We start from the raw sequence: 10,452 nt of genomic DNA, 5'->3' as shown, positions 1-10,452 counted from the left end.
CATTCCATTAGATGATACCAAATTAATCAACCTGCTCCAGACTGATGGCACTCAAGTTGCTTTAGGGCTCGTTGGTTTGTTGGTTTTATTTTGTTTTGCTTGCAGTATAATTTAGTGGATCCCTTATTTCGATATTCCCTTACAAATTTTTTTTTTTTTTTTTTTTTTTTTTTTTTTTTTTTTTTTTTTTGAGGTGGAGTCTTACTCTGCCACCCAGGCTTGAGTGCAGTGGTGCAATCTTGGCTCACTGCAACCTTCGCCTCTTGGGTTGAAGCGATTCTTGTGCGTCAGCCTCCCAAGTAGCTGAGATTACAGGTACTTGCCACCACGCCCAACTAATTTTCATATTTTTAATAGAGACAGGATTTCACCATTGGTCAGGCTGTCTTAAACTCCTGACCTCAAATGATCTGCCCACCTTAGCCTCCCAAAGTGCTGGGATTAAAGTGTGAGCCATTGCACCCAGCCTCCCTTAAATATTTTTGAAACACAAATTAAGGCTTTTACACAAATGTCTCCAATATATTCATTTACGTAAATAAAGTTTTTTAGAATAACACTGTTAACAGTGGTTACCTCTGGGACATGAGGCCATGGAGGGGTCATGTGGAAGGAATGAGCTAATATATTTCACTTTCAATCCTTTGCTATTGTCAGTTTTTACAACTAAGTGTAATGCTTTTCTAATTTTAATCAAAACATATACATAGATAATGCTATAATAACATTTTCACAAAGACAGCCTTTTTCTTTCTTAGGCCTGTGTCTCAGGAGATGTATCTAAAAGTTAGATTACTGGGTTAAATGGCACAATCCTGAAAGTGTTATACCCACTCTTAAGGTCTGGAGATATCTCAGAGGTTTAACATTCTGCCTGTGGTTCCTAGAGCAGGTAAAAAATAGAGATAACCATTGAATTAGTCTGTTCTCACACTGTTATAAAGAACTGCCAGGGCAGATCAGGAGATCAGGAGTTAGAGACCAGCCTTGCCAACATGGTAAAACCCCCAGCTTTACTAAAAATACAAAAATTAGCTGGGCATGGTGGCGGGCACCTGTAATCTCAGCTACTCATGAGGCTGAGGCAGGAGAATCTTTTGAACCCGGGAGGCGGAGGTTGTAGTGAGCCGAGATCGTGGCATTGCACTCCAGCCTGGGCGACAAGGCGAGACTCCATCTCAAAAAAAAAAAAAAAAGAACTGCCAAGACTGGGTAATTTCAGCCAGTTCCGCTGAAGAGGCCTCAGGAAACTTACAATCATGGCAGAAGGGGAAGCAGGCGCATCTTTCATGGCAGCAGGTGAGAGAGAGAGAGAGGAGGCTAGAGGAGAGAAAGAGGAGAGAGGAGACAGGAGAAGAGTGGAGAGAGAGACAGGGAAAGAGAGCAGGAAAAACTACCATTTATAAAAACATCATGAGAATTCATTCACTATCAGGAGAACAGCATGAGGGAAACCATGCCTATAATACAATCACTTCCCTCTCTCCACTCACGGAGATTACAGGTCCCTCCCTCAATACATGGGGGTTACAATTCGAGATGAGATTTGAGTGGGGAGACAGAGCTAAACGGTATGAGCCATATTCCATTGCATTGTGTCTAACAGCAGAAGCTCCTCCCATGCAGCTAGTGTGAAGGATGTGATCTTAAAATCCATTTGAAAAGGCTCAACTCGTGGAAGTGCTAGAATGGGTCCTATGTGATTCACCTCCACTCTTGCCCGCTTGCAGCTCTGGATCAAAAACCCAGAGATGAGTGACATCCTGTCCTTATGGGTGTCCAGAGTGGTAGCTGGTGTATTTGAGGATGGCAGATAGTACTATGAAAGAAGAGTCTCGTTAAGACTTTGCTCAAACAGAGCCCCCGCCTGTCTGTTTGAGATTCTTTGTTCCACCCTTTTCTGTCCCTGGTTTTGTCCTCCAGCAGGCCTCCACGGTAACCAGAGCCACAGCTTCTTTGCTCACTTCCAAATGGAGAAAAAAAAAATCGCTGAGCTTTGCACTGCCTGGGTCACCCCTAACTCAATCCCTGCCACCAGGCTGCAGCTTTGACTAGCAGTTTGTTGCCCTAACACAGAATAACTGTGATTGGTTGATATCAATTAAGATATACCCCTGAAGACCCAGAGGAGCCAATCCCAATCAAGCCTCGGCTGCTGCACAGTGAGAGGTCCCCTGGCATGGCCAGGAGAAACCTACTTTGCCCAGCATGTAGGTATTTTCCATGGTTGGAAAGGAGAAAAAGACCAATATGTACTGAACCTATATTGAGTACTGACTAAGGAGCTTTTACCATTTAATTTAATCCCAACAGTCCTTAGGGGTAGGCCTTGCTATCCCTATTTCACAGATAAGAAAACGTTAGCTCAGAGAGTATGAGTCATTTGCTTAAAGTCCCACAGCTAATATGCATCAAAGCTTATCTCACTGATTTCATATGCTGCTTGGCACAGCTTGTTAATAACACTGAAGCCCATCCATGCTAGGCCTGGGAAATACATTTGAGATCCTATTCCCCCGAGTTTTGTTGTTGTTTAAAAGTCATGTAGAGTATTTGGAATATATACATATGGAATATGAACATATATATACATATAAACCATATATATATATGGTTTAGACTAAAGTTGGAAGGAAAACTAAAGATATGTTTTTTCCAGTTAAGCATCTTCTAACAGTTTAAGTAATTGGTTTGTGTTATCAGATTGTGGCCTAAACCAGATCACAGGAATGAATCATAGCTGATGTAATGCACACATGCCTTAGTAGAGCTATTATGTGGTACCCAGGTGCACTGAATTTTACAATATGAAATCAGAGCTCTGCCCTTGACCCCGGTGAGCAATTATGGCATCATGAACTAGGCACTTGGATGCAGTTCAAAGAGCTGAGAACAAGTCATGAAAACGCAGGGAAAGTAAACTTCAGAGTTCCAGAGAGGTCACTCCATCTCCTCCCGGTCTCGCAGAGATGTCGATATCAGCTCCATGTGAAAACTGGTGGGGAAAACCTACAAGTCCAGGCCTTCACTTTTCCCTTAAAAGAACAGGGGTTGTCCTGAGCTGTGTAGCCTCTGGGATGGTGAGTCTTCCAGAAAATTTGTTCCCAGGGGACTTCACGGAAGGAGCAATTCCCTTCAAACTTGGGCTTTTCGGTTCTGTTACTACCATTTGGGATTGGACCAATAGCCCCTGGTGGCAATTCTGGTTGGGCAGGGGAAGCGTGCAAGTGTGGTGGGCAGGTGGGTGCAGGTGGGAAACGAAGCAAAGGGACAGAGACATGCAGGCTAATGTGGAGGGTGGAGACCTCCCAGGAAGGGCAGCATTGCTGGCAACAATACCAGAAAGCCAGAAAGAGAAGCTTTCTGCAACCGTAGTTCTTTTTGCTCAGGAAGTACTAAATTTAGAACCTGCTGTCTTTTAAAAGAAACGATGTTATTTCACAGATCCGTACATTTAAATAACTAATAAGCCAAGAGAAAACAAAACAAAACAAAATGTTAAGTCCTAAAATTTCGTTAAGATACATTTTTCTTCCAAGAGACTACATGGAAATTTTGTTGTTGAAATAATTCACTGTGTTGAGCTTCACTTGAAATGCTTAAATACCATGAAACCATTTCCATTTTTGCCTTTACTCAAAATAAGTAGTTACTTTCTAATGAATGAAAAGCCCAGTATGTGAAAAGTGTGGTTTAGGCCAATAAAAGGGGAGGTAACACCATTTTAATAGTTTCCCAGAAGCAGTTAAAAAAATGACACAATGAAGTGTAATAGGCTGAGGAAACATCACACCCCATCATTTAAAACTCAGCAATGCCAAAAATACCCAGGGGTGAAGAGAGGTGAGGGAGACTGCCAAAAAATTATTGCTTGAAGGATTGCCTTTCCTTGTACCGGCACCTACCCAGGGCAGTTGCCCCAAGTTCATGCAGGGGTGGCCATATTCCATATCACGTGATCCTCAGCCCACAAGCTGATTGGACCAGAGGAGGCCACTGCCCCAGAGGCTGATCAGAACACCTTGATACAGCTCCCTGCAGGGGGCGCTGCGCAGTTTTGGCAGCCAAATGCAAAATGAAACTGTAAGTGCTCTCATTCAAAAAGCAGGAGAAACGTGCCATGGAATGTAATAAAAGATAAGGTTTCTCCCTTTTTCTACAGTCTCTCAATTTGTCATGGTGTTTTTAATTTGCTAATGGAGGTCGTTTTGAGTAAAGAAAGAATACAGTTTTAAATCACTAGCATGAATTTTACCATTGCTCTTCAAATTGTGCAATTTCGCTTTTTAATACAAACATAAGTACATTTAACTCATATGCAGCATCACTAAAATTACACAATTTGTATTCTGTGGCTTGTACATGCATATATATTTCATTCTTAGCAGAACATTGGAAACACTACAGCACATGAACTCAACAGTTTTTATTTCCCTTCTTGGTGCACACATTTTCTACTAACAACCTCTACTTTTGGCTTATTGATGAATAAGGAAAGACTTAAAAAAAAAAAAAAAAGGAAAAAGCAAGTTTGGCTCTCTTGCCCTTTCCTTCTAAGTCCTCATTTTCAGCATAAGGGGTTAGCTGCCATAGCTGTGAAGCCCGAATATCTGAGACAGATCTCAATTTAGGAAGTTCGTTTTGCCAAAGTTAAGGACATGCACCTGTGACATAACCTCAGGCGGTACTGATGACATGTGCCCAAGGTCATCGGAGCAGAGCTTCTGAGAAACCATTAAAATGGTGTCACCTCCTCTTTTACTGTCCTAACCCACACTTTTCACATACTGGGATTTGCATTCATTAGAAAGTAACCACCACTTATTTTGAGTAAAGGCAAAAATTGAAATGCTTTCAAGGTATTTAAGCATTTCAAGTGAAGCTCAGTTTCAACAACAAAATGTCCTTGTAGTCTCTACAGAGACATGAGACATCAATCAATATACGCAAGATAAACATTGGTTTGATACTGAAATTCCAGGTCGTAGGTAGATAAGAGACAAATGGTTGCATTCTTCTGAGTTTCTGATGAGCCTTTCCAAAGGAGGCCGTCAGATATGCGTTTATCTCAGTAAAGACTGGGATGACTTTGAATACAATGGGAGGCAGGTTTGCCCTAAGCAGATCCAGGTGGAGTTTTCCCTTTAGCTTAGTGATTTGGAGGCCCCAGGATTTATTTTCCTTTCACATAAGGAAGTCACATGAGTAAGAAAGGATGTGACAGAGTCCCTTGGTCATTCATGTTTCTCACAGTGCCATTGACTTCCTCCTACTTCTAGAGCAAGTCCTGGATCTAGTGACACACGTACTGAATAAATGACAGTGGGAAGCAGAGCAAACCTCATGGCGTCAACATACTTTTTTTTTTTTTTTTTTTGCTGGCACTTTGTGTTGCTGTGATATGTAAACATAGATGTCAATTTTCAACACTTTCTCCTTCCTTTTATTTAAAAAAAAAAAGTTACTGTGTTTCATCATGATTGGTTAAGAATTCTTGTTTTGTGTTTAGGTTTTCATTGGTTAAAGATTGAAACTGGGCCCCACGCCATGTCTCATGCCTATAATCCTAGCACTTTGGGAGGCTGAGGCGGGTGGATCACCTGAGGTCAGGAGTTCAAGACCAGCCTGGCCAACATGGTGAAACCCCGTCTCTACTAAAAATACAAAAAAAATTAGCTAGGCCTGGTGGCGGGCGCCTGTAATCCCAGCTACTCAGGAGGTTGAGGCAGAAGAATCGCTTGAACCCAGTAGGTAGAGGTTGCAGTGAGCTGAGATCACACCATTGCATTCCAGCCTGGGCAATGAGAGCAACATTTAGTCTCAAAAAAAAAAAAAAAAAAAAAAAGATTGAAACTGACTGCCAGGCATGGTGGCTCACCCCTGTAATCCCAGCATTTTGGGAGACCGAGGTGGGCGGATCACCTGAGGTCAGGAGTTCGAGACTAGCCTGGTCAACATAGTGAAACCCCATCTCTACTAAAAATACAAAAATTAGCTGGGCGTGGGGGTACGCACCTGTAATCCCAGCTACTCGAGAGGCTGAGGCAAGAGAATTGCTTGAACCAGGGAGGCTGAGTTTGCAGTGAGCCAAGATTGTGCCACTGCACCCCAGCCTGGGCAACAGAGCAAGACTCTGTCCCCCAAAAAAAATCAAAAGCAAAAATGTATCTTTTAAATTAGATAGACTTGTTTAATTATTTACTAAGTGACAGATTTACCAGACTCAAAACTTTAAATTGTTTAAGAATGAAATTGGGGCCGGGCGCGGTGGCTCAAGCCTGTGATTCCAGCACTTTTGGGAGGCCGAGACGGGCGGATCACGAGGTCAGGAGATCGAGACCATCCTGGCTAACATGGTGAAACCCCGTCTCTACTAAAATATACAAAAAACTAGCGGGGCGAGGTGGCGGGCGCCTGTAGTCCCAGCTACTCAGGAGGCTGAGGCAGGAGAATGGCGGGAACCCGGGAGGCGGAGCTTGCAGTGAGCTGAGATCCGGCCACTGCACTCCAGCCTGGGCAACAGAGCGAGACTCCGTCTCAAAAAAAAAAAAAAAAAAAAAGAATGAAATTGAAGCAAAATTCTCCCTTCCTCCCCTGCTGCCTTATCCTCTTTCCTCCCTCTCCCCAAATAGGTAACTATTATTATCAATGCCTTAGGTTACCTTCCGGATTTTAAAAATATACGTCTATAGTCTGTTAAATTGTGACTCTAAAATACACATTCACGTCCTAATCTTCAGTACTGGTGAATGTGACCTCATGGGAAAAAGGATCTTTATCAGCAGATATCATTAAGTTATCTCAAGATGAGTGCACTCTGTATTGAGGAGAGGCCCTAAACCCAACAGCAGGTGTGGGGTTTTTTGGGTTTTTTTTTTTTTTTTTTTTGAGATGGAGTTTCACTATTGCTGCCCAGGCTGGAGTATAATGGTGCAATCTAGGCTTACTGCAACCTCTGCCTTCCCAGGTACAAGCGATTCGCCTGTCTTAGCCTCCCAAGTAGCTTGGATTACAGGCATGTGCCACCACACCCAGCTAATTTTTTTGTATTTAGTAGAAACAGGGTTTCACCATGTTAGTCAGGCTGGTCTCAAACTCCTGACCTCAGATGATCCACCTGCCTCAGGCTCCCAAAGTGCTGGGATTACAGGCGTGTGCCACCACACCCAGCTGAGGCATTCTTTTTAAGAGAAGAGAAAGTCAGAGACACAGAGAGGAGGGCTATGTGAGACACAGGCACAGATGGAAGTGAGGCTGCCATAAATCAAAGAAGGCCTAGGACTACCAGATGCTCGAAGAGGAAAAGGGGGACTGTCCTTGGGGCCTTCAGAAGGGGCCCATGTGGCCCTGCTCACTCTTGATTTCAGACTTTGACCTACAGAATTGTGAAATGATAAAACTCTGTTGTTTTTAAGCCATCGTGTTTTTGGCAATTTGTTATAACAGCCCTAAGGACAGAAGACAACATCTAAGCAATGCAAGAATATATCCTTTTTTGTGTGGTTAAAAGTCTTCACCTTTTAGTGAAGTTATCTCTTTAGAGAAGCATAAGCAGTTCTCAAGGAGGTTTGGATCTCACTGAAGCAATGAACTTAATGACTGCCATGGCCCACTCTTGTCAACCCTGCCAGAAAGGGATCTGAAGGCTGAACCATATCCTTTCCAGACGCTGTAGATGAAAAGTGTCGCACCTGTCACAAATTCTAAGGGCCACCTCCAAGAAGGGAATCCTATGCCTGCTGCCAATGAGAAGCTGTGAGAAAGTCTTTTTACTCCCAGAAGGAGGGCCACATGCATTGATTTTCGTTCACCATTTAACAGTAGTTCTTAGAATGTGTCACCTAGTCTGCTATCACAAAAATCCAAAGCCTGAATAGTTTTTAAACCACAGGAAAGTTGGAAGAAAAATATTTTCTACTCCTTAATAATGCCAGGGCTTAATTATATACTTCTTGAATTGCCAGCTTCAGGGAATTGCAAAACACATAATTTAGCCTTCTCCTACCGCATGAAATATTCTATTGGAACAAACAAGATTGGGGCTATTATATCAAGTTCATCTTACCCAGCCAGTAGAAGCAGTAATTCATACTTTCAGAGAGAGGGAGAGAGAATTTGCCTTAAGTGGCCAATTTTAACTTCTGCAGATTCTAATTTTTAACATTGGGGTTAAGCTCCAGTTAATGCTGAAAATAAATGTGCGTTGCCTGGAGCCAAAAGCAGAAAATTGTGAGTCTTGGGAATAGTACCAGGCATTATCTTTTGTTGCAGGACAGTAGGAGTGCAGGGGCAGTAAACGAGAGGTCGAGGTGGTCAGAGCAGTGAGGAGCCCTGGGACATTGAGGGTGTGGGGCTTCTTGGGAAGACAGCTATTTCTGAACTGGCATAGAAATACTTCAACATTTTAACAACGAGTAATGTGTTCTGGTGCAAGTCGGCCGGATACAGTTCTAGTGATATGAGTATAAACAACACATCCTACCCAATACTTTCACACCCATCATCCTGTCTGACTCTCGTACCAAAGGTCTGAGTTCAGTGTTATCCATGACACTGAAGGCTCCAGGACATGAAATGACTCCACCAGCATGGCCCCAGCAGTAAGTTGTACTTGCAGGCCCTGAGCTCATTATTTTCAGATTTCAAATCCAGTCTTCTTTTCATTAAATAGTAGTTACTTTTTAAATGAGATTAAATCTTCCCAGCCTAGGCATATAACCAAACCAGTTCCACTTTGGGTGAGAGAACCAAAGAAAGCCATACCAAAGCCAGAGAAGAAGCAGAGGAGTATCAGAGTCAAGGATGGCGTGGGAGTTGCCATGAGGACAAGTTTTTAAAACGGAGAAGCCTCGAGGCCCTCTTATGTATGAGAACCCTAAAATCGTGACTGGGGAGTAGGTAAGCTGAATGTAGACCTCCTTTTTTTTTTTTTTTTTTTGAGATGGTGTCTCATATGCTCGCCTAGGCTAGAGTGCAGTGGTGAGATCTTGGCTCACTGCAACCTCCGCCTACCAGATTCAAGCGATTCTCTGCCTCCCGAGTAGCAGGGATTATAGGCACTCGCCACCACACCTGGCTAATTTTTGTATTTTTAGTAGAGACAGAGTTTCACCATGTTGGCCAGGCTGGTCTTGAACTCCTGACCTCAAGTGAGCGGCCCACCTTGGCTTCCCAAAGTGCTGGGATTACAGGTGTGACCCACCGCGCCCGGCCTGGACCTCTTCTCAGTGACTTACTTGATAGACAGAGGTCAACATCAGAGTAAAGAAAATATGGCTACTTTACCCAATAAGTAGCAGAATGTGCTAATCCAAAATATCAAACAAAAATTGTCAAAAGGGGTTTATGTTAATATATGGATGGCATCAAGAATAGGTTATTTTATAGGAGAATGGGATTGGGAAGGGCACAACCTCGCATTGAAACTGCCATCAAAGAGTTTCCCTCTTTCAGGAGAAAGACAAAGACAGGTTGACCCAAGCCTCTCCCCAGAGGCTGGTCTTGACTTCTCTGCTGCTGTGGGCCACTAAAGATGTCTCCCAAGGCCAGGTCTGAAGATAAACAGTGGCCCGGTGCTCTTGTGTCATGGCTGAGGTTTCTATCTCTTCCTACACACTGACAGGTGGAGGAAATGAAATGTTTCTCTCTGAAACTCCAGTGGGCCCAGCAATTGCCAAGGCTGAAGCACAGTGTGTGCTGCGTGTGCACTTCTGCCTGCTGCATTTGCATATTTTATTCCTGTTTTAAAGTTGAATAATGGATTCAGGTTCTGAGCAATAGAAACTCTACATAAATTATTAGCCAGGCCGGGCTCTGCTTTGTGCTCAGGTGAACCTTGCCCCACTTTTATCTGCGGCTGCTGCTGCTGCTCTGCAAGAATGAGCCCAAGGCAGAGCCTCTGCAAACTGAGACCCAGGACTAGGCAGGGAGAGGGGGAGATTGGTTACCACTGCAGGATGTTTTTTCCCAGTAGCCAAGAAATGCATTGTCAGTGGAATGGTAAACAGCACAGGGGGCTAGCGTAGACTAACTAAACCTGAATTTGAGTCTAAGGACTGTCGTGGGATGGGAAGGATGGCCCAGTGGTGCCACATGACAGCGAACTGAGAGATGTCATCACGACGGTCACGCACTTAGTTTCGAACGAACCAAATGCAAGTATTAAGGACCTACCTTGTGTTACATACTATGTTGAGGACTGCAGAGATCAGGTCAAAAGTGTCTCTACCTGAAAAAGCACGTTAAATTAACAATATGTTATTAAAACGAATAGGAAAGCTAAGTAAGTTTTCAGGCCCAAAATTAACATGAAAGAGCCCATGGTGGAAATAATGTTAAATCCAGGATTTGCTTCAAAATAATTGGGGAAGTAGAAAGGATTATGTGGAGCAGGGAGAAAGGAAGAGTGGGCATAAGTCAGCTTGATTTGGGGAACACAAGGATTCCTCATTC

General features: G+C 43.4%; 1 long non-coding RNA gene across 1 annotated transcript; it reads right to left on the bottom strand.

Annotated features, from left to right (window-relative positions):
* Positions 1-4,425: 4,425 nt before the first annotated feature.
* On the bottom strand, positions 4,426-10,242 carry LOC104663257. Its single transcript, XR_748115.2, has 3 exons — positions 10,188-10,242; positions 7,118-7,375; positions 4,426-5,600 (listed from the first exon to the last, which is right to left on the bottom strand). It is a non-coding gene; the product is annotated as an uncharacterized LOC104663257 (long non-coding RNA).
* Positions 10,243-10,452: the final 210 nt, after the last annotated feature.

Source organism: Rhinopithecus roxellana, chromosome 14 (assembly GCF_007565055.1).
Source record: "Rhinopithecus roxellana isolate Shanxi Qingling chromosome 14, ASM756505v1, whole genome shotgun sequence".
In the NCBI taxonomy this organism is placed as follows: Eukaryota; Metazoa; Chordata; class Mammalia; order Primates; family Cercopithecidae; genus Rhinopithecus; species Rhinopithecus roxellana.
The sequence above is the reverse complement of the archived record's forward strand: the minus strand, read 5'-3'. Positions and strand labels throughout refer to the sequence as shown.